This window comes from Strix aluco, chromosome 4, assembly GCF_031877795.1.
Source record: "Strix aluco isolate bStrAlu1 chromosome 4, bStrAlu1.hap1, whole genome shotgun sequence".
Lineage (NCBI taxonomy): Eukaryota > Metazoa > Chordata > Aves > Strigiformes > Strigidae > Strix > Strix aluco.
In genome coordinates, this window is record NC_133934.1 from 62646903 (window position 1) to 62668219 (window position 21317).

The window sequence follows — 21317 nt, forward strand, 5'->3', positions numbered from 1 at the left end:
AACTAGTGCATCTTTAAGTGAAGTGTGATATTGGGACCAGATGAGGAATACTCATTAATGCATCTGGATGCAGCCTTTAAAATAGTTTTCAATATTCATTTATCTATCCCCTATCTCTCCCTTCCCGCACTGTCTCCTTCATACCACCTCTAATTTTCTTCCTTTCTTCTTTCTGTCCAGAAAGGACCCCTTTAACTTACATTGCCCAAAATTGTTCAGCAGCTGCAGATATAGAGGGAGAGAAGAGTTTAGTGCCATTTGCCATCACAGCAAGATTGGGTTTTGAGAGTGGGTTTTCTTCCTGTGGGGTATAGGGGAATGCAGGTGGGGGCCATTTCTCATTTCCCAGCAGCTCATCAGGAGGCAGCCCAAATCCCACATGGGTGGCCTCCACCTCCCCATACATCAGCCAAGAACAAGAGGATTGTACACAGGCCTTCAGAGCTGTTCACTCTCCAAAAGTGGCATATGCCAGAGAAGAATCTTACTTGCAAAGACAATGGTGAACCCTTTTTTGTGGTTCCTGCAATTCAGAGAAGGGGGAAGGGACTGCCTTATGTCCACCTCTTGGCACACTCCTTTGCAGCCCAGTTGGCCCCACAGCGCTTTGGATATGAAGGTTAAACAGCAGAGTTAAAGACATCAACAGCTACAGAGAATTGAGTGCTGCTGAGCTGAAGCAGAAAGCCTGGCCTCTACGATGGCTTCTTTCACAGGGCCCACAGCAGCAAGGACCTGACAGACAGCAACACGTGCACCAAAATACCAGGGTCACAACTGCATCTGTCACACGAAGCAGTACTTTTTGACAACGCTGGATTTCCTCAGCCTTTGACTTACTCCAGCTCCAGTCACTACTTGCACATGTGCAGTAATAAAAAAGGGAAAGAGTACCCCCTCACTGAGCAAATGCAGTGAAAACAGCAGCAAAGCTGTAATCTATTTCCTATCTGTAAAACATGTCTCAAGCACCTTTTTATTCTGCTCTTGCTTACTATTCCTTTCACAAATGGATGGTAACAGATATTACTTGTTTTGCACTAAGAAAGTGTAATTTCCTTCACTTTTTGGGCCGATTAGGAAATTAACAGGCAGTATAAGCAAGGTTAAGTGCTTTTCCTGTTTAAAATGTACTGCTCTTGAAAGAATTAGAGTAACAAGAGATCACCTACACACACAACTCTGAACACACACCACACACACTCAAACAAAAATCACTGGCAAACGAGATTAATCACAAAAGCCAGGTGAATAACATATTTTTACAAGAAAGTTATCTACGAAAAAGTTAAGTTTAATTGTCTTCCAGAACTGTTATGATGTAATAAATGTCTATTAATGTTTAGCAGCAAATTGGGTTTTAATGATCATTGCTATTTTTGGCTGGTGGGTGACATGTAGTTTAAATATAAACCAGATTTATGTTTTACACCAGGATGACTTTCTCAGACGACTCTCCTTGACTTAACCTCTTCACACCCCACAAGACATTTAATATAATTTTATTTCTAATAGACTGTGAGCCAATAGGATCATATTTGCTACTACTGATGTTTTCAATGAGAAATAAAATCAATGAGGTTTATGCTGAAGATAAGTGTAAGTGATTAGTTAAGTGTAAGTGGCTTGGAAAATATTAGGAGGGTTACATTATTCAACCAAATGATGCAAATTAAGAAAAAGTCTCTATAGAAGTAAGATTTATTAAAAGCTCCTGACCTTGCTGTGTTGGAGAAATCTTAGCTAAGATTTGTTCTTTGCGGACACTCTCAGAAATTATCGTTAGCAGGTGAGAAACTTTGTCGCATTTTTCAACACAAGCAGTCAACCTTAAGTTTTCATACCTACAATGAAAACAAACAAAAAAATCTTCTTCATAGACCTAGAGACAATAGAGCAGCCCAGTGGGTTGCTAGGAGAAAAAACAAAGAGCACTTGATGTAATATAAAAAGAGCAGGAAAGTGAGGCAAAACCAATCCATAGACTGACTGGGAAAGCAGGACAATAACACAGAAGCAGCATTCTACATCATAAAAAAGTAAGAGACATGCAAGCGGAAGAATAAATGTTGCATCTAAATTTCTAGGTGTGGTATTTTCCAATGAGCTACATACACAGGAATAATAGAAAAAGCAAGAGGCCAAATAACAGAACAAAAAGTATTTACTGTTCCTTACAGCAAATGTAAGTGTAGTAATAACAAAGAGCCTGTTTTTTCACATTTTAGCACACTAATGACTTCTGTTGTACATTAATCAAGAGTCCAGACTCTCTGATCCTGGGGTGTGTGTGGGGGGTGAAAATAAAAAAGAAAATAAAAAACATTTAATTATTGCACTCATTTTCTGCACAGATACTTTTGTTATTATTTATATTCTGCTAACAGAGGTCACCATCTAACCCAAAGCCTAGTTATGAAAGGTCCTGGGCATTCTCACATAAAAACACAGCTTCCCTCCCTCATATTATGCAATCAACAAAGAATGGGAGGAAGACACTCTCTTGCAGAGAATAGAGGTGTAAAGAGATAGTGGCTGGTGATTTCCATGTGTGCCCTTCAACTCTGAAACCAAGCTTTAGCCAGCAAGTGGACTATTTCCAGCTGACTTCCATAACAAGCGGTAAATACTCAACATTTCCTTAATCCCTGCAGGAGCAGCCCTACCAATAAGAGCAACTGGACCCAGTCCAGTCTCTGACAAAAAGATTTCCACGCCCTCCACAGAGATTTGCAGATACCTTACCTTTGTCCCTCTCCGAAGGAGTACTTGGAGATTTTTTAGGTTAGCAGTGAACCCAGTCTGTTTCCAAGCTACTACTTTAGTACAGAAACTCAATTAGCAAACTGGATAGCAAAGCTCCTGTCAAACCTTACAGAAATGAGGTAATATCTTCAGCATCCCTCTTACTGCCTTCACAACATTGGAGGACAAGACTAACCAATCTTGTACAAAATGCTGCTAAACCCCTCTCCAGTGAAAACATGAGGGCTCAGCTGTGTGTGAAGGTACTGTGGTATTACCCCAAGCCAACAGTCCCCCCTCCAAGACAAGCTGTCTGACTGCAACATCTTTGGTCTCCTTCCTAATGAGGAGCATCATACAACTATACACAACAGTGATTTGCAGTCCAAAGGGGCCACTGCATGACAGCTGAAAGTCAACTCTTCTCTTGGTGCTACAAAGGAAACATTTAATACTAGAAACTCTGGATGGATAAAATATTTATATAATACAGATCACATAAATTTCTCTTTTCCCTTTTGAAGTGAAACAAAGGCCAGATATTTCCAGCTGAAACTACAAGAGAGATCTTAACTAAACAGAACATTTAAACCCAGCTGGAATTTTATCAGCTCACAGACGAAGCCTCCACTCTTGCATTGCAACCTGGCATCATAAAGACCAACATAGTGACCACTTCTCCAAAGGGACTGGCCCCCTAATTCTGGCAAAAGGTATTTTTAGAGACAAAATACTTGCTTTCTGCAAAAGAAAAGCAAGTTTTGCAAAATAAGATCTTACTCCAGTAAGTATATGTGCTTTTTACAGGGTACTATAAAATCTCTAAACAATAAAACGTTTGGGTGGGTGAAAGGCTAAAATTAATTAATTCCTTGAGTGATTTCCTGCAGAAATTAATTGCGAGGACAATCAGGACAAACGTGCTTTTTAAGAGAATTGTCTTGGGCAGCTGAGTAAGGAATGCAAGACACTTGCCCTGTTTTCATGCCTCATAGCAACCAGCCAAAAGAGAAAATACACCCGTTTTGAAATTTGCCAGTCTTAGATGTGCAAATGTGCCTGCCTTGGTAAGCCTCAAATTAAACACATTTCTTAATGGCCTATTATATAGTAACAGTCACTGAAAAATCCACAGGAAAACTGAAGGCAGTTCTTACCACAGAAGGTTATCTAAAGTTCCAGAAAATGATGCAGTATCATGGAAGGAAGGAACGGGGAGGGGGGGAGCACGGGCGGCAGCGGAACCCAAACCAAACCCTGAAACCTTCTTACCTTCTCAGTGCCTCTTTCCCCAAGTAAACCTACTCCTACTTTCCTGCTTGACTCCCCCTAAAATTAAGGGATGGAAATTAGTCTTTTAGATAAATTGTTGCAGGACTGGAGTGACTGTATTCAACAACAATGATCTCATTTGTAGTTTGCCAAACTGAAACAATTAAAAAAGTAAAATGTTATGGAAGTTAAGTACACACTGAACTTAAAATAATCAAGAAAACAGTGTAAACATGTCAGTCACAGGCATCTGGCAAAATCAAATACAGTCAAACTGAAATGGGATGGCTATACCACTGAGACTCTTCAATGAACTTAATTACTCAGTTTCCATTATTTCTAAGAAAACAGTAAACAGTCTCATTTCCATATTCCCCAAGTATAATAGTTGTAAAATTTGCAGTAACACCTTTATTTGTGGTGGTACATATAAAGCATGTAAGTCCACTTCTGATTTTACTCTTAATGTAGTGCTTCCACCTAGAAAAAGCAAGATGTCTTGGTAGTCGAGAAGAATCATCTAATTGTAGCAATCGCATTCAATTCCAAACAAGAAATTAAGCACCTCTGGCAACTATAAGGCAAGATAATCAATCTGATGTATGGGCCTGTCTCTTGCGATATTTTGCAAGGGACTCTATAAATACCAAAATGTAGCTATGTTTGATATGCAAGATGAGTTTGGGGGAAGGAAGGAGGAGAATTTTGATATCTCCTGAAATGTTCCTTGTGAAAGGAAGACCACATTTCTCATCCTCTGCAGGAGAGGGTTTCAAAAGCACTGCTCTAATGCTAACTTATCTGAGGTCACTGGCAAAATCCCACTGATTTCTGTAGGAAGAAGCACAACCAAGAGAGGGCCTTTGAAAACATTACCCTTACTAAGCCTAGCAAGCAGCAAGTAAAACCTTTGTTATTTAAGGTCATAGCTGGAAGTGGAACTGCAATAGAGTATTTCATTCAATCATCTGAAAAGCCATTCATGGTAAACAACAAGTGACTACTTTTTACTACATCTTTACTTTGACTTATTTTACTGTAAGGGTAAGCACTCTAGTTTATAAAACAAGGGGATAAACGACAAAGAGAAATCAGCCCTAAACATTTTGCTAAAGCAATCACTCGTTTGTTCATTTTGTTCTCCCTATAAGGGAGATTCACAAGGCTAGAGCAGGAATACTGGGCTTCGAAAGTAACCAAAATTGGCAAATTGTGCAGAAAGATAGATAGTGTCATTGTTTAGCACTTGGCACCAGTGTGGATCTGAGCAAGCAAGAACACAGATCGCCTGTGATGGGAAATCTATCAGATGTAACAGAGCCAACTGATGGCTAAAAGTCTAACATTAAGATCCTTTCATCCACTGCTTACCTTACATTTATAGAACTTTCACTTCCAAAGCAAAGAGACCCCAAAGAGGCAATGTCTGAATTGAAAGAAAACTGTATTTCAGCTAAGAGGAAGGTCAGGACCTGTTGATCCAAACTGACCATCAACAAAAAGAGCAATACCTAGAATTAATTTCCTCCAAAGTATCATTTTTCCATTCAGGCTTTGCCTGGACTGTAATAGAAACAGGGAGGGAACACTTGAGTGTCTTCTGAGACCAAGAGGGGTAGGTTGCTTCCTGACATCGGTGTCCCTTCTGATCACACAATTTAACACTGCCTTTACCCAGAGTAAATGTTCAGTGCAAATGCAGCCAGTGTAATTCAGCAGTGTATCATACACAAGCCTGCAGACCAAGATCCCAGCCAGAGCTGTCTCATTATGGAATAAAACAGAAATAGCACTCATAAATCAGATGCGATCACCAGTAACAGTTTAGCATCAAACACTTCAGAAATCTACAGGTATAAACCAAAGCACTGCATGCCAGTAGATTTCAGACTGTATATAGCTTTAGGGTGAGAGAGTAGGGAGAGCCCATGTGGGACACACTTTGCTATCAGAACTTTATCAAGGAATTTATGCATGATTTCCTCCTCCTACATTAGGAATTAAACCCACTGATGTGGGGCTCAGATCAGCAGAGTGAAGGACAGGTGGGTGGGGGGAACCCAAACAAGCACCTTCTTACAACTTCAGTCACAGCTAGAGGGAGACAGCAATGCTGGGCAAAGAGAAGTCCACTAATGTCAGAGGTTTGAGTCTTCACCTGTGAGGAGTCTTGAGTTCCAGAGTCACATATTGGCAGCGGGCAACAAAAATGCCTTTTCATGGCAATCAGGCTGGGAAACATCCAGGAATTTCCTTCCCATTTACAACTGCCCTTCTTTTTAAAAACCCTCCCATTTTGAGACAAACACTGTCCACTCAAACACAAGAAAATTAGGTGCTTTTATAAGCCTGAAGTCTTTACAAGCCACATGACCTGAAGAGGAAGGAGGCAAGGAAATCCAGGTTACCCAGCAACAGAGCTGAATTTCACTCTGAGGCACCAGAGGCCCTTGGCTCACATGACTGGGGGATGGCAGGAACTTTTCAACCAACCTGCACATGTCAGGGATATCCTGGAAAAGTTACCTTCACCTCTTCTTTAAGAATTAGAATTATGTAAACTCTTCTACACAACAGCAGAAGACACAGATTTGCTGTTGCCCCAGCATTGCTGATCAAAATGACATTTTTCTGAATTTTATTTTTTCCTTAAAAGATTTCCTGAAAAATAATCAATTTCAGTATTTTTGAAATTAGTTTTTCCTATTACCCAGTTAGAAATTACTTTTTCTGGTAATGTTTCACTTCGTGGCATTTCATTTTAAGAAACTAAGGTGCTCTTAACAGAAAATATTTCAGTTGTGTTGAAACATTCTGTCTGATACAAGATTTTGATTTAAAAAAAGTCAGTTTGCTGGAGAAAACAGTACTTCCCAGATTTTTTTTCCTCATCAAAATTTCCAACAAAGTGATTTTTTTCTCTACTCAATGGAGATGTGTGCAATGTGATGACTCAGATCACTGTTGCATTAAATGGTCAGACCACTGAGCAGCCTACTATGAGCTGAAAGGAGAACCAGGAGGAATCACCATTCTTCGGCAAGTGAAGGCTGGTGCTGGAAGGCCCTCCATGAGCCCATTTTCCCCATCATATTTCTGTTATGCTTCCCTCACCAAAAAGGCAAATCCTTTCTCCCCCATCCTCCTCCAATGCAAAATTCACATACATTTTCAAGTGCGCTTTTTCCTACTACCAAATATACTTCAGCTTGTGTACCCTTCACCTCTTAAATACCCAGAACTTCCACCCTGCTGGGCTCAGTCCCAAACTCACTGCCTTTTTCCCCAGAAATGCTGCCTTTCACCACTGTAGGTAAAAACAAGACTGAGGGGAGAAGTACAGACCAACACATCACAGAAAGCTAACGGGTGGAGAATAGTGGAGAACACAGATCTCCCCAGAATTATATTTTCCTTATTGATTAATTAGAAGAAGTTAGCCACAATTAAACCAGAACAGGTAGTCAAACAGTGGGTCTACTCCCTGGTGGCACACTCACCAGTACCAGCAATAAGGATGAATGCAACGTGTTCTTTTGTCCATCCCTACCAACTTCAGCATTACTCAGGAAAAAAAGCAGGGAGTAGGGAAAAGAAGCAAGAGAGCGAAGCACATTCCAGAATTGCCATCCTCAAGTGCCGCACAATCAGTTCAAGCACTTACCTCTGCAAGACTCTCTTGCATTTCAGCTCCCTCTACGTACTTTAGTTTCCTACCTGCCTTGAAACACATTCACTAATGTTTAGCTTTCAAAGAAGCGAGGTGCGAGACTAAAGTGTTCTTTCACTGATCTTTCTCTGACCTAATCTAGGTCTTGCTATTCTCATCTACAAATGACTGGTACTGGAGAGGCAGCATCAGAGTCTTCCCTACTATGCATGGCAGCGTTGTCCAAGCGAACACTATAGACCTGAAAAGCTCATGTCAGGAATAATTGGAATTAAAGCTCAGGGTTGTCTGTTAAAAAAAGAAAAGAAATGAAAATAAAAAAGGGTTGAATCCTGAATTAGTTGGCATAGTACTTTTGATCCATAGGACCTCCTTGTGCCTTCCTCTCCGCAGCGTTACAGTACCTTTCCTTGTAAAAACAGCCAGCACCTTTGATTCATTTGTGAATACTAATCTTCCAGTCAGCAGCAGGATTTTATCCAGTTTAAGTGAGAATGGTTCACCCTATCTAATGAAGCCATTGTCACATGTATAATTTCAGGGAATACCTGCAGTCCAGACTTCAAGACTAAGCCTTCTCATAGCCCTTCAGCATCTCTACATCTCATCACTGTAATTTAAACTGGCAAAGTTCCTGTTAAATGCAGCAAGCCCCAACTCTTAAAACATGTTCCTCTGTCTTCTTAACCAAACAGCATCTGAAAAGGTTTTCCCTTGTTAAGCAAAAGGACAAAAAGGAATACTGAGGAACACCACAGCATGGTTATCAGAGGCAGGACAGAAATGATCGCAGGGATAACCAGCAAAGCAAGAGCTCATCTTCACAAAGCCAATAATTGTGTCTGGGAGGCTAGCAACTCCAAAGGCAGCCTGCATGAAAATCACTGTGAACTGAAAACATGCAACTTGTCTCTCTGTGGTGTAAAGCAAAGCTATGCTATAGCGACAGTGAGAAAACTAAATCAATACTGTTCAGGGCCAATATTGGTAAGCCGCTAACCAAACCAGCAGCAATGTGAACCTATTGATTCTGTAGACCTATACTTCCACACTGTTTTCCTCACCTTCTGAAACATTTCTATCACCTTGCAAAATGGAAAACCAGAGACCGAAACTCCTAATTAATACCTCCTAAAAACCTAAGTCACACTTAGATAATTACAAGAACCCTTGGTAGCATGTTCTGCATTATAAGTTTGTCAAAATACGTTAAGAACAAAAATTGTTTTTTAAATTATTCTGCTGCGGATTTATCAGGCTGAACACTTAGTTATGACAACCTCAGGCAACTCAGCCAGGCTACCTGGATGGGTTTGTGACACGCTCTGCCTGACTGAAAAGTGCTCCTGCTGAGCACATGGGAGTGCAGACAAAGGATATCACTATGCGGGGACAAAACCAGGTAAAATTAATGCATGGACTTATTTTAACATGCATCCACAGATGGAAAAGCCTGTCAACCACTGGAGACTCATATGTCCCCGTCTTCCTTCCCAGCCAGGTGAAAGGCTTCTGGGAACACACTTTCCTTCCCCTCCCTCCCCACTGCTCCTCCAGTCTCAGGGTAAAACCGCGGCAGGATTAGAAAATAGCTGGGGGATAAACACATCAGTAAAACAGTAAATACCAGCTAGACAGCTATGAGGGTCAGGAGATGTTTAGGAAGATTACAAGTTCAAAGACCACAGCGGCAGCAAGTACTGACAGATAAAGTGTATTTCTCCTGAAAAAATATATGCAAGTTGCATACATATATATCGTACATATAGACAATTTTTCATATAAAATTTTAAAATAATTTGTAGTCTTACTTTAAATTATTTTTTAAAAAGGCCTGGAACATGAAGGGCTACATCAGTTACTAGTGCTTTCCTGCTGCAGAGTGCATCCCCACAGGGTGCTGGGGAGGATGCCTTCAACATAGTGTCAGAGGTCTCCAAAGGGATTTAACAAGCGGAGATTTGGGGGTTTTAGCAGAAGTAGCAAGGGTAGGAAGGGGCTGCAGAGGTCCCACACACCTCCCGAGCAAGTGGCATCTCGGGGAAGACCTGCCTGGTCACTGTGGCTGCCAGCCCCAGCCCTGCTCCCTCCCCTCATGGGGGACAGGACAGAGGCCCTGGCAGGGGCAGCACCACCTCAGGGCACTCAGACCAGCTCTTTGGGGGCCACCAGCCCCAGGCGGTGTGGGGCCTCCCTCCCCAGGCCTCACCACCAGGGCCCCTGGGCCCCACAACAACCCCTGACCCCAAGGCCTCACTTCCATGGCCCCCAAGCAGCAACTTGCCTCCTTCCCGCCCCTTCTCAGAGTCCACAGTGACCAGCTGGCCCACAGCACAAAACAGTTGTACTCACTGGTGCCCCTCTGTGGAAACCAGCACGGAGGCTCCTGGCCACCCAGGAGAAGAGACGCAGATCCCCAGTACTGCTTTCAGACCCCAATCCAGGACATATCAGGTGTACCAAGAGGCCATTAAACTGCTAATATAGCTTTTAGGCTAGGCAAGTTAGGAATAACGTCTTGCAGAAGACTCATCATCTGAGATTGAGTGCCTCAAAACCATTGGAGAGTCCCAAAGTGTCACAGCAGGCCAAAAAACATGGTGAGAACACAGCTGCTGTCCTTCACCAGGTCAAGAGGTGAGGCTGCATTTAAGAAGTCAACCAACACCTACAGAAGTACTCTAAAAACAATCCAGCCTTTGCAAAAGGTAGCCCAAGGTCTACACTGCTTCTCCCTCTCCTCCAAAATAATCAGATTTTAAACATACCCGTCAGAAAAATGGTCCAGCCATTAACAGTACCTGTTTCTTCTGTGCATCAGTAAAAGATGTAGTGCTACAGAGACTAAATGGGACTTACAGAAAAGAAGCCATAAATCTTTGTCAGCCTCTCAGAAATGAACACTTAATACAACTGGCTTGGAGTATTTCACTTCTCGCTCAGCTGAGGTACCAATTATGGTACCACTATGATAAATTTTAATCGTTGTTAATGGCTCCCCCAATTTATATTACCCCCTCTCTGCAATAATGAGCTATGCTCAAAGTCTTATGATTCAAATACTTCCTCTTCTCAGCTGAATAAAGCAATCTTTGGGATTTCAACCTATAATACTGCTGACCTATTCAAAGACATATGAAAGGACTCCAGACAGTTGGACATACAGGAAGTTTAGGTCAGAAAGTACAGTTACAACCCAGCCAGCAGTCATTTGTTTCCCTCTTCTTGCCCCTATTTCTACTCCTGTGCTCCCTTGCTTCTTCCCTACCTCACTCCCCAGTGCTTTAATTTTCTTATCAGCAGGCAAATACTTTCCTTTCATATTGTAGAAGTCAGTGTAAAACCAACACGTTATTTAGGTCCACGAACGCAGAGTTGACTACTAAATGTCCACCACCCCTTTAGTTAGTAGCTAGAACTAATTTAACAAGCAGTTTTACAATCTCAAAAGGGGGAACACGTTGCATGCTAACAAGCAGCCTCCTCGCTTCTACAAAACTCAACACAAATCTAGTCTCCTGATCCCAGTACTGCAAAGGAAACCAATGATTCAGGCTCAAAGTAGAACCAACTAGAGATAATATGATGGAAGCATTATCATTTAGCATAGACACCACTTCCAAAGCAACAGTGAAGGGGCTCAGTCACAATGTGCAGAGACTCAGGTAGCCTGGGCACTGACGTTCTCCAAGACGAGATCAAGGGTCATGCAGCAGTGTTAAAAACAGTAAATGAAAACATCTTGAAGAAATTCCCCGTCCCACCTAAGTCAGGGAACTCACTACCACAAGAGGGTGATGAAGCCAATTTACAAAAGCATCAGATGTTTATATCCCAGCCCCTAATCCTCAACAGCTCACAAAATCCTTACGACCAGGTTATCCTGAAACCATTTATCAGACTATCTGGCAATCTCTTTGCTGCTTAGGATCTAAAGAAATGAGAGGAAAGTCACACACAGACCTTGTCTCAACATGGGTGCAAAACATATTTTGACTAGCTTTTGCCATCAGCCCCTGAGAAATTATAAAAAAGTCATCCAAGCAAGACTTGTCTATGATAATGACTAAAAATAAACAAATAAGCAAGCATTTATTTATTTTTCTCTCCTCTCTATCCATCCTATCAACTACCTATATTCTTTCCTGGCTAGTTCTAGATTTTTTTTTTAAAGTTCTTTCCTGCTGTGTACCCAGAACATGGGAATTTAAAGCAAAAGCCACTTTCAAAACTGTTTTTGTTCCTGAAGATGCAGTGGGTTCAAGCCACAGTGCATCCCATATCAGATGTCTTCAGACTATCTGGCTGTCTGAGCTCCAAAACTACAAAGAGAATTCACTGATAAATATCCCCAGTGCCCTCTCTGCATGAGAAAAGCTATCTTCATACCCAGAAGATCCTAACTGTCCTCCACAATGCACCCTCCCTCCATAAGCAGCAAAATCTTCCTTACAACAAAGTTGTGCTCATGAGCAGTTTTATCTTTCGCAGAGCATTGGATGATGCTGTGACAGCAGGTACCTTCTGTGCTCTGAAGCCCTGCAGGGCTTTGGTTATGAAGAAGCACCACCTTACTCTGCGTGTATGGGGCCAATTTCAGGGTTGGATCATGGCAGCGGCTGTGTAGGGAACAGTCCCATGAAACACAGCAACACATTTCATGAGGGATTTCCTTTTTACTCTCTGCCTACAAACTGTGCCATATGGAGAGCTGGCAAAAGGGAGAGGACAGATGTCTGGAGACATTATAGTTACTATGTTAACTGCCTGTAAGTTTATTCATCAAAAGGTGATCACCCTTTGTGCTGGTAAGAATTTATTTTAACTTTCTTTGCAGCTTTGAGAGGTTGACAGCAAATCACTATTACACAGTTCTCAAAAAGTACCAAGTGATTTGCAGCCTGATTAAAAAGCAAAACCTACAAAAGCATAACACAACTAAAAGGTGACACAGCAGCAGAAAAGAAGATGAACGGAAGCTCTCTCTGTAGCCAGGCAGGCTCTGTACAGGTTTGCAGACCCACATACAACACTGGCCCAGGCTGGATGTCACAGGGACATATAGCTATACAAGCAAAAAAAGTACTGCTATACCAAAGAGAACCTTCTTTCTTTTCATTCAGAAAAGGGAAAGTTTGGAGCACTTGAACAAGCACAACAAAAACACTCCCTCTTTTTAAAAGAGGGACTTGGATATGTATGCTGTAAGAAAAAACCCACCACAGAAGCTATTCACTTTCCAGCAGCGTTTCACAGAGAGAGCGCTCCCATGGGATGTCCTTTGATTCAACTTGGAGTTCATTTCCTGTGGACTAGGGAGGGCATTAAATGCTCACATGGTTCTTGGAAATAAGAAAACAAAATTGGAAGACTCAATAATTTAGAAAATCTCTTTCAACAGTAGATTTGCTTTTGGAGTTTGTATCCTGTAAACAATACTTCCTGCAGAGAGGTAGCCATCAGCCATATGAATCTGCAGTCTCACAAGCTGAAGATGGAAGTGAGGATTCAGCTCACAGATGAGCACAAAGCCCAAAACTTGTCACACTGTTTGGAGGAGCATCAGAGATACAAAACAAAGTCAGCTTCATCCAACTCCAACTGATGTGAGGCTAAGGGGAAGCTACCCTAGCATCACCTTCACCTGAGCTGGATGAATTGCAGTAGTGAAACCACAGACATTCAGTCAGAGACAAGGCAGAAGGGAGAAGTTAACTATTTGTTTTCCCTGGGAAGGCATGTTCTAGAGAGAACCCTGCAACACTACTCACAACTGAGAAATGTCAGAAAACAGGTGATGGAGTAAGCTGACAAAAGGGGAGGAAGCTGGTGGCATTTTCTTCAGGTTGGCTACCAACATAACTACGACCTGGACAATCTGGGTCAATGGGCTGAGGCCAATTGTATGAGGCTCAACAAAGCTAAGTCCCAGGTCCTGCACTTGGGTCATAACACCCCCATGCAATGCTACAGGCTTGGGGAAGAGTGGCTGGAAAGCTGCCTGGTGGAAAAGGGCCTGGGGGTGTTGGTCGACAGCCAAATGAATATGAGCCAGCAGTGTGCCCAGGTGGCCAAGGGGGCCATTAGCATCCTGGCTTGTATCAGAAACAGTGCAGCCAGCAGGACTAGTGAAGTGATCGTCCCCCTGTACTAGGTACTGGTGAGGCCACACCTTAACTACTGTGTTCAGCTTTGGGCCCATCACTACAGACCACATCACATCCAAAGAAGAGCAATGAGGCTGGTGAAGGGTCTAAAGAACAAGTCCTGTGAGGAGCAGCTGAGGGAACTGGGGTTGTTTAGTTTGGGAAAAAGGAGACTCAGGGGAGACCTTATGTCATGGTTTAACTCCAGCCAGCAACTAAGCACCATACAGCTGCTCACTCACTCCTCCCTGCTCCCCTGGGGAATGGGAAGGAGAATTAGGAAAAAAGTAAAACTCATGGGTTGAGATAAGAACAGGTTAATAATTAAATAAAATATAATAACAATAATAAAATATAATAATAGTAATGAATATAAGAAAAAAGAGAGACGTAAAAACCCAAGAAAAGACAAGTGATGCACGATGCAATTACTCACCACCTGCTGACTGACACCCAAGAAGCAATCTGGCCCCAGCCAACTCCCCCCAGTTTATATACTGGGTATGACATTCTATGGTATGGAATATCCCTTTAGATAGTTTGGGTCAGCTCTCCTGGCCATGCTCCCTTCCAGCTTCTTGTGTATCTGCTCGCTGGCAGAGCATGGAAAACTGAAAAATCCTTGACTTACGATAAGTGCTACTTAGCAACAACTAAAACATCAGTGTGTTATCAACATTATTCTCACACTAAATCCAAAACACAGCACTATACCAGCTACTAGGAAGAAAATTAACTCTATCCCAGCCCAAACCAAGTCACCTTATCGCTGTCTACAAGTACCTGAAAGGAGGTTGTAGCAAGGTGGCTGTTGGTCTCTCTTCCCAGTGAGAAATAGGATGAGTGGAAATGGCCTCAAGTTGCACCAGAAAAGGTTTAGATTGGGTAATTAGGAAAAATTTCTTCACAGAAAGAGTTTTCAAGCATTGGAACAGGCTGCCCAGGGAAGTGGTTGAGTCACCGTTCCTGGAGGTATTTAAAAGAGGTGTGGATGGGGCCATGGTTTAGTGGGGGACTTGGCAGTGTTAGGTTTATGGTTGGACTCGATCTTAAAGGTCTTTTCCAACCTACATGATTCTATGCAAAGAGGCTGCTCTTCAGCATAGCACACATAACCAGCATCTTCACCAAACCACTGTTAATGTGTTATAAACTTTTACCTAGTCCAAGTATAGGCTGTAGAAGACAGTGCAATAAAAAGGCTGCCTCTGTAGAAACAGCCTTCATTAAGTCAGAGGTGTAAGAACTTTAAAAAAAAAAAAAGAAAAAAGAAAGAAAAAAGAAAAAGGAAGAAAAAAAGAAAAAAGTGAAGCAGTGAAGCATCCATTCTTTATATAAGTACCAGTGTATCTTGTCACTTTCTACAATGTAGAAATGATTGCCCCCCTCCTTGGAAGGTTTTATTATTTACAGTGGAGGGGGAAAACAACTGGAAACCACACTAGCAGTTCAGAGAAACAAGAGTTGTGAGGTTCTCAAGATAAAACATCATTTGCCAGTCTATCCTCAATTTCTTCTGGCACTTGATGACACTGCCTGCCTGTTTTTTCCACCAAAATTCAGGTCAGCCACTGTCCCTCCTTCACAGTGTCACAGTCGCTCTGAAAATACACATCAAAGCATTAGCTAAAAAAGCAAACTGCCAGGCACCACTGCAATGCAGGTCAAGCACATGAACACTTTTCTTTTTTGCCTGTGCAAAAGGCCATGCTTATTCCCCCCAGAACACAAATCCCAGCCACCTGTGAGGAGGCAGATACAGCAGGCAAGCAAAAGCTGCCATCCCACTGCCCCACATGGTGATGCTCTCTGTTAGCATGGAGGTGGGAAATAACATGTCATCTCCCATAGCAGCTCACTTGAACAGGCGGAGGGGATGGTCAGCACACACTGAGCAACAGCACTCACACACACACACACCCCTTTCTCTCTCCTCCCTACTGCCAGCCTTCACAGCCCATAAACGTGCAGTGATCTTCCCAAGGCTCTTGACACAAGAGGGTTGTTAAACAGGTGCTTCTCTGAAGGAAAGAACTTAAGAGCAAATCAGAGACTATGATAATGAACTGTTCACAAGAGCTTTATCTCCACAGGGAATGGATTTGTTGGTTTTAAACTCTCAGCCAGCAGATGATGAAACACCTCTCCCCAGGGTTTACTGACCAGCAGTAAACAGTGTGCATGTATGCATGCATGATTGGGTTTTTTTTAAGCTCATATTACTTTAAGGCAGGTTTTAGAGGAACCCAGCATACATTGCACCTAATGCAGGAACAACTGAGTAACAAATGCAAGATCAAATTTCATGACTTATCTTTTTTTACCTGCTGCAATGCCTCCACTCACCTGCTTATATATCAGCACAGAGAAGCATGAACACAGAACAGGAACAAAAAGAATTTGCAGTATCAAAGGGCCAGGTTCCAGGAGCTGGCACCTCCATGCCTGATGCTGGGCAAAAAAACCCTCAAAAACCCAAAACCAAAAAACAAACAATCACGATGGGGCAAATACAGCCTGTTACCTTCACTCTCTGTTCTTTCTCCACAGTGCTATTCCCTAATGCACTTGACTTGCTTCTGTTTTTCAGACTACTGCTCTCAAATATTACTGTTCTTTGCCTCAAAAATTGGGAATTTTTTTAAAGGAGAAAAAGAATATACACACACATCCCCCTTAAGGACGGACTGGATTGTTCTTTACCTTGTAGTTTTTTCAGGTGTGGAGAGGAAGAGGAGATGTTTCCCCTTACCAGAGAGCTCTCTGAATTGTTGATTTTTTTTTTTTTTGTTCACTCCACAGCTCAGAGACCAAATCAGAAGCTGCTTTTTCATGCAGTAATGGGACTGAACGAGCTGATATTTCAAGATACCAAATACAGAGAGTTTCACAATGAAACTGCTGGAAGAGGCAATTCTGAACAGTCGTTTTCAGTGGCTTGCTCAACCAACAGTCACCGCTCCTGCGAGTAAAAGCACAACATGTCTTCCCCAGCCACCATCCTCTCTTGTGAGCGTATGACAGAGACTCTGAGCTTCCACAACAAAGCCAGAGGAACCCTCTGCTCTCTTAAGCAGCAGCTCATTAAACTCTGCTCAAGGCCAAAAGGGCCAATACACCCAAGTACCAGAAAACTGCCTTAGACAGGCAAGGATTTAGCCTGAGTAGACATTCTTTCATCATTTTCAAGTGCTGTGTTGCGGTCTCATCCAAACTGCACTCTGCACAATAGAGAAGTACTGATGGATATGAATAAACGGGGAACTGATGCCTAGCTGCAAACACGAAACATTAACTTTATCTTGGCCATCATAGATTTTTTAATTAGAATAATAAATTTTAACAATAAAAAGCCCTATTTCCTGAGACCAAATTGCTTCTACTATAATTAAAGGAAGACTGTGGGAATAAGGCCAAAATAAGACTAGAGATGGTCTGCAAGCAGGACAAAACTCTGCATCTGACAACATATCTGTAAAACCAGCATTACCACTGTACTGTCCCAAATACTGTGTTCTGAAACAAGTTATATCACATTCCCTCGTAAATCTGTACACACACTTAATTCCACAGTAAGCAGGACATAGCTCTCACAGGAGAGCAAGCTATCTCTAATTATTTCATATACCCTTTAAGGACAACAGCAAACGTGTGCCCGTAGACCATGATGTATCGGCACAGGGTATATCACAGAAATTTGCCCATGAATCAGGTATCTAGCTGTAAGTACAGCTTCCGTGAGAAAGCACACCTTAAATTTCTGATTCAAGAACTGCACTCAGCAAGAGTGGTGCAAAATCCTAAATCAGTCCCCTTCTCTGATCTGCAACTCTTTCCTCCCTCAGCTTATTTTGGTTACTTGTATAAGAAGCAGACAGCTCTCACAACAGCTGCACCCTGTGTGTATCACTACTAACAGAATTGGTTTATAAAAGTATTATAGATTCACCATATATAAAAAAACAGTTCTAAACAGCCACACACCTTATCTTTATTAAAAAAAACAAACAGTATAGTATCACATTTAAAAGTCACTTGGGAGAGAAGGTGAGTACTCAAAGCAGGCACACACTGCTGCCCTACATCCCATGCATCCAAAAGGTTTGCATTTTACTGCAAGTAACTAGAAGACCAAAAGCAGCCCTGAATGATTAGTGGACAAAGCACCTCAATTAAAGAACTGAAGCTTCAACAAAAAAGATGAGGGATGAAGAAAAAAAAAAACAAAACACAACAAAAACATACGCATTAAAATTATTTGTAAGAAGTACAGGGATGATAGCCAGAGAAGCAAGAGCCCAGCACTGCCCACCTTCAGACATACTGTTTGCACAGGGACTGTTGGAGGCTGTGCTAAGGGAAGAAGAGGGATAGTGTGCCTCAACGTGGCTATGTTCAGAGATATCCAAGAGTTATATATAACAACATATTCTTGAGTACAAACAAGGGTAGGGATAACAGCAATACTTAAGACTACCTAAAACTCAAGGCTACAGGGATCCAGAGAGAAGCACCTTGGAAAATCAAAGAATTGTGACATGCTGGAGGTTAAAGTGGATGAGCTAATGGTCTCTCCTAGCTGTAAAAACCCATTAATAGCCAGATCCAAAATTCCAGGCAAATAATCTCCATCACTTACATATTATAAAACAAGCCATCAAGGCACACAATGGTTTTGAAGATGGAAACACAGGAAAAATGGGGAGGGCAACAGAGGAAGTCACCAGCTCTCAAGTACCCCACTAGATTACAGCTCCCCTTACTCTACAGGCACCTTGCTTTGAGTTTATTCCAAATTCAGATTACCTTCCACTATTTCTGCTCCATTTTTAAGTCCCTCAGAACACACACACTGCCAAGATCCCATTGATTTCAACGAAACAGTCTATGGAGAGAGGGGAAGGTCGGTGCTGCTAAAACCCTCGGCTTTGGGAATCTTCCAGGAGGAAGCACAACTACACCAAATTTCTTCCTACTTGTGGCAGTCATGTTGTTAAAAACACTGCTTGTGTTTGTGCCATGTTATAAGGCCCCTCTGAGAGGAGGAAAGACAGGTCAACAGGATTGTTTAATTTGGACTCAATAGCTACAGAAGAGAGCAACCCTGCTGGAACTGGTTCATTCTTGGGGGCTGAGTTACAGTCACCATTATTTCAGCCCCCTGGAGAGCTCAGCAGGCCAGAATACAAATTAAAAGATTATAAATAGCACTGAGCAAGGGTTTTTGTTACCCTCTCTGATGCAGCACTGTGCTGACTGACCTGCATTCAGGTTTCACCAGGAATCTGAAATTCAGCTCAAGCCTCCAAGAAAGTTCAGGAAAGTCTCAGCACCACCCCAGTGAGGGCTGTGACTTGGGATAACCCCCTCACCTTTTTCTCATGATTCCAGAGAAATATTTACAACTTCAATCCAGATGTAAGTGCTTCTCACCACTTACAGTGCTAAAACTTGTAGGTTTGGTTTAAGGTCACTCTTCTAACGGAGAGCATGTTCTAGTTTACTTACAAGCCTCAAAATGACTCACTGGTCTTTCAGAAAAGGACTTCAGACCATTAAAAGAGAACCGGTCAACCACAATTAAAAGATTTTTATTATTATTATTATTTTTCAAGCCTTCCAGTTGCAAACCAAAATGCCTTCCCTATAATAATTTCAGTCAAATGAAGACTTCAGCCCTGGCTCAAAGCCCCGCTGCCCTAGGTGGTATAACTTCAAGTAGCCAGAATGACACCTTCTACCTCAAAAAGCTCACAATTTCCATATAAAACAACTGACAGCTGATGGCAGGACACCAAATAAACTATAGTGACTAATCCTGCTTTTACAAAAAGAGAGGTCATCAGAATAACAGACCATTTTGCAGGACTGGGGTCTTCACAGTCCCAACTCATTTCAAGTATGGCAAGCATCAGTATAGCAAATTTGAATTCATAGTCATGAACTCACCAGTTTCTAGCAAAAAGGACACAAAACAAGCAAGACAGCTGAAACCTTATCAATTTATAGGTAAGACAAATGCTAAAACCAGACTTCTTAATACAGTGTTTCCCAGACCAGAGGGGAGGGTTCCTTGCTCTTCATCCTCCCCTCCAGAGTTTGTGCAGAAGAGCTGTGAAAAGTGACTGGTCTGAACAAAGGGATCTTTCACAATTATCCAGAAGCCTTTAGAAAAGGCTGATGTTAAATGTCACATTTTATGCTGCTATCTCACAGGCCTCAAGGAAGAATGGAGCTTATGTCAGAGTCAGTATTTGTTTTTCCTTCTGCAGAGATGCACACTTCAGTGTGAAGGCTTCTCTCGAAAGATACATTTCTTGAACAAGACAGCAGTATGAAAAGGAGAATGCTTTGAAGATCCCTCTCCCCCTTTTAATTACAGAGTTTTAATATAACACTTGGGGTAATAAAACCAGATTATTCCACCAATATTCAAGCTGAGCAGGGTTTAGCACACAAAAGCTCTCACCAAAACCCATGGGATTCAGAAAACCAAGCTGCTGAATGCAAGCAGAGACCGCAGGATCTCGCTCAAAGTGAATTTGTAGAAATAACAGCCTCTCATCTCTACAGAGATCATTTAATAATAACACCACCGCTGCTGCACTGCTCGTAGATGGCCAATCTCTGCTTAGTAACACTGATACTATGGGAGGCATCTCTGCTGAGCAAGGATTCAAAACCTCCCAATTCTCTGGTACTCGCTGCCTCTCCTTCCCCACCACCTCCAAAGAGTCAGCATTACCCCATGCACCCACTCTGTACCTGCCATACTCCTATCGCTGTCTTTCCACCTAGGCTGCCGATATCTAACCTTGCAGACAGGACCAATGACTAACGTACTGGTTTGCAAACACAACCAGACTTGCGGCTCTTCCCACAGGCATTTACCAGATTATTTTAGGAAATGGTTTGCACAGATGGCAGCAAGTTGCTGGAAAACCGTTTAATCCTACTCCATGTGCTTCGGAGACAGCATTATTCTTAGAGCAGGCAGCACTGCCTTGATCTGTTGTACCAAACTACAGATTTATCAGCCTTGGTATTATTAGACACTGGAAGTTTGCTCAAAAAAAAAACCAAACCCAAAAAAACCCCTACCAGTGCCAAGGCACTTTTCCTAAGTATTGGTCAGTACGAGTGTGCACCCCTCAGCAGGAATGCCAAAAAAGTCCTAAGACAGGCAGAGCTGAGACTACACCAAAGTGGCAAGGGTTGGCCCGCAGCAATCCCTTCCAGACGGTCCCACAGACAGCAACAAATACAACAGCCACTCAAGCAATGATGCTCACACGGCTGCAGAATCATGGCTGGCCCTGCAGCAAATTGCCACTGCTCATCTAGGGACAAGGCCCATGGGACAATCCCCACTCTGCCATCACCATAGCTAGCTTGGGGACAAAGTAGGCCTCCTCTGCTCCCCAAACCACCCAAAATCCACTTGCAGGCCATCAGCTGGACCTCGGTAAGGGACTGGACCCCAT

The 21317-nt window shown here is 42.4% G+C and overlaps 1 protein-coding gene across 1 annotated transcript in view; it reads right to left on the reverse strand.

Annotated features, from left to right (window-relative positions):
- ADGRL3 (adhesion G protein-coupled receptor L3) overlaps positions 1-21317 on the reverse strand; it is a 514763-nt gene that overhangs the window by 338549 nt on the left and 154897 nt on the right. The window contains exon 3 of the mRNA XM_074823334.1: positions 1720-1844. The gene's annotated coding sequence lies outside the window, so the exon portion shown is untranslated. The remainder of the gene's footprint in view (positions 1-1719; positions 1845-21317) is intronic.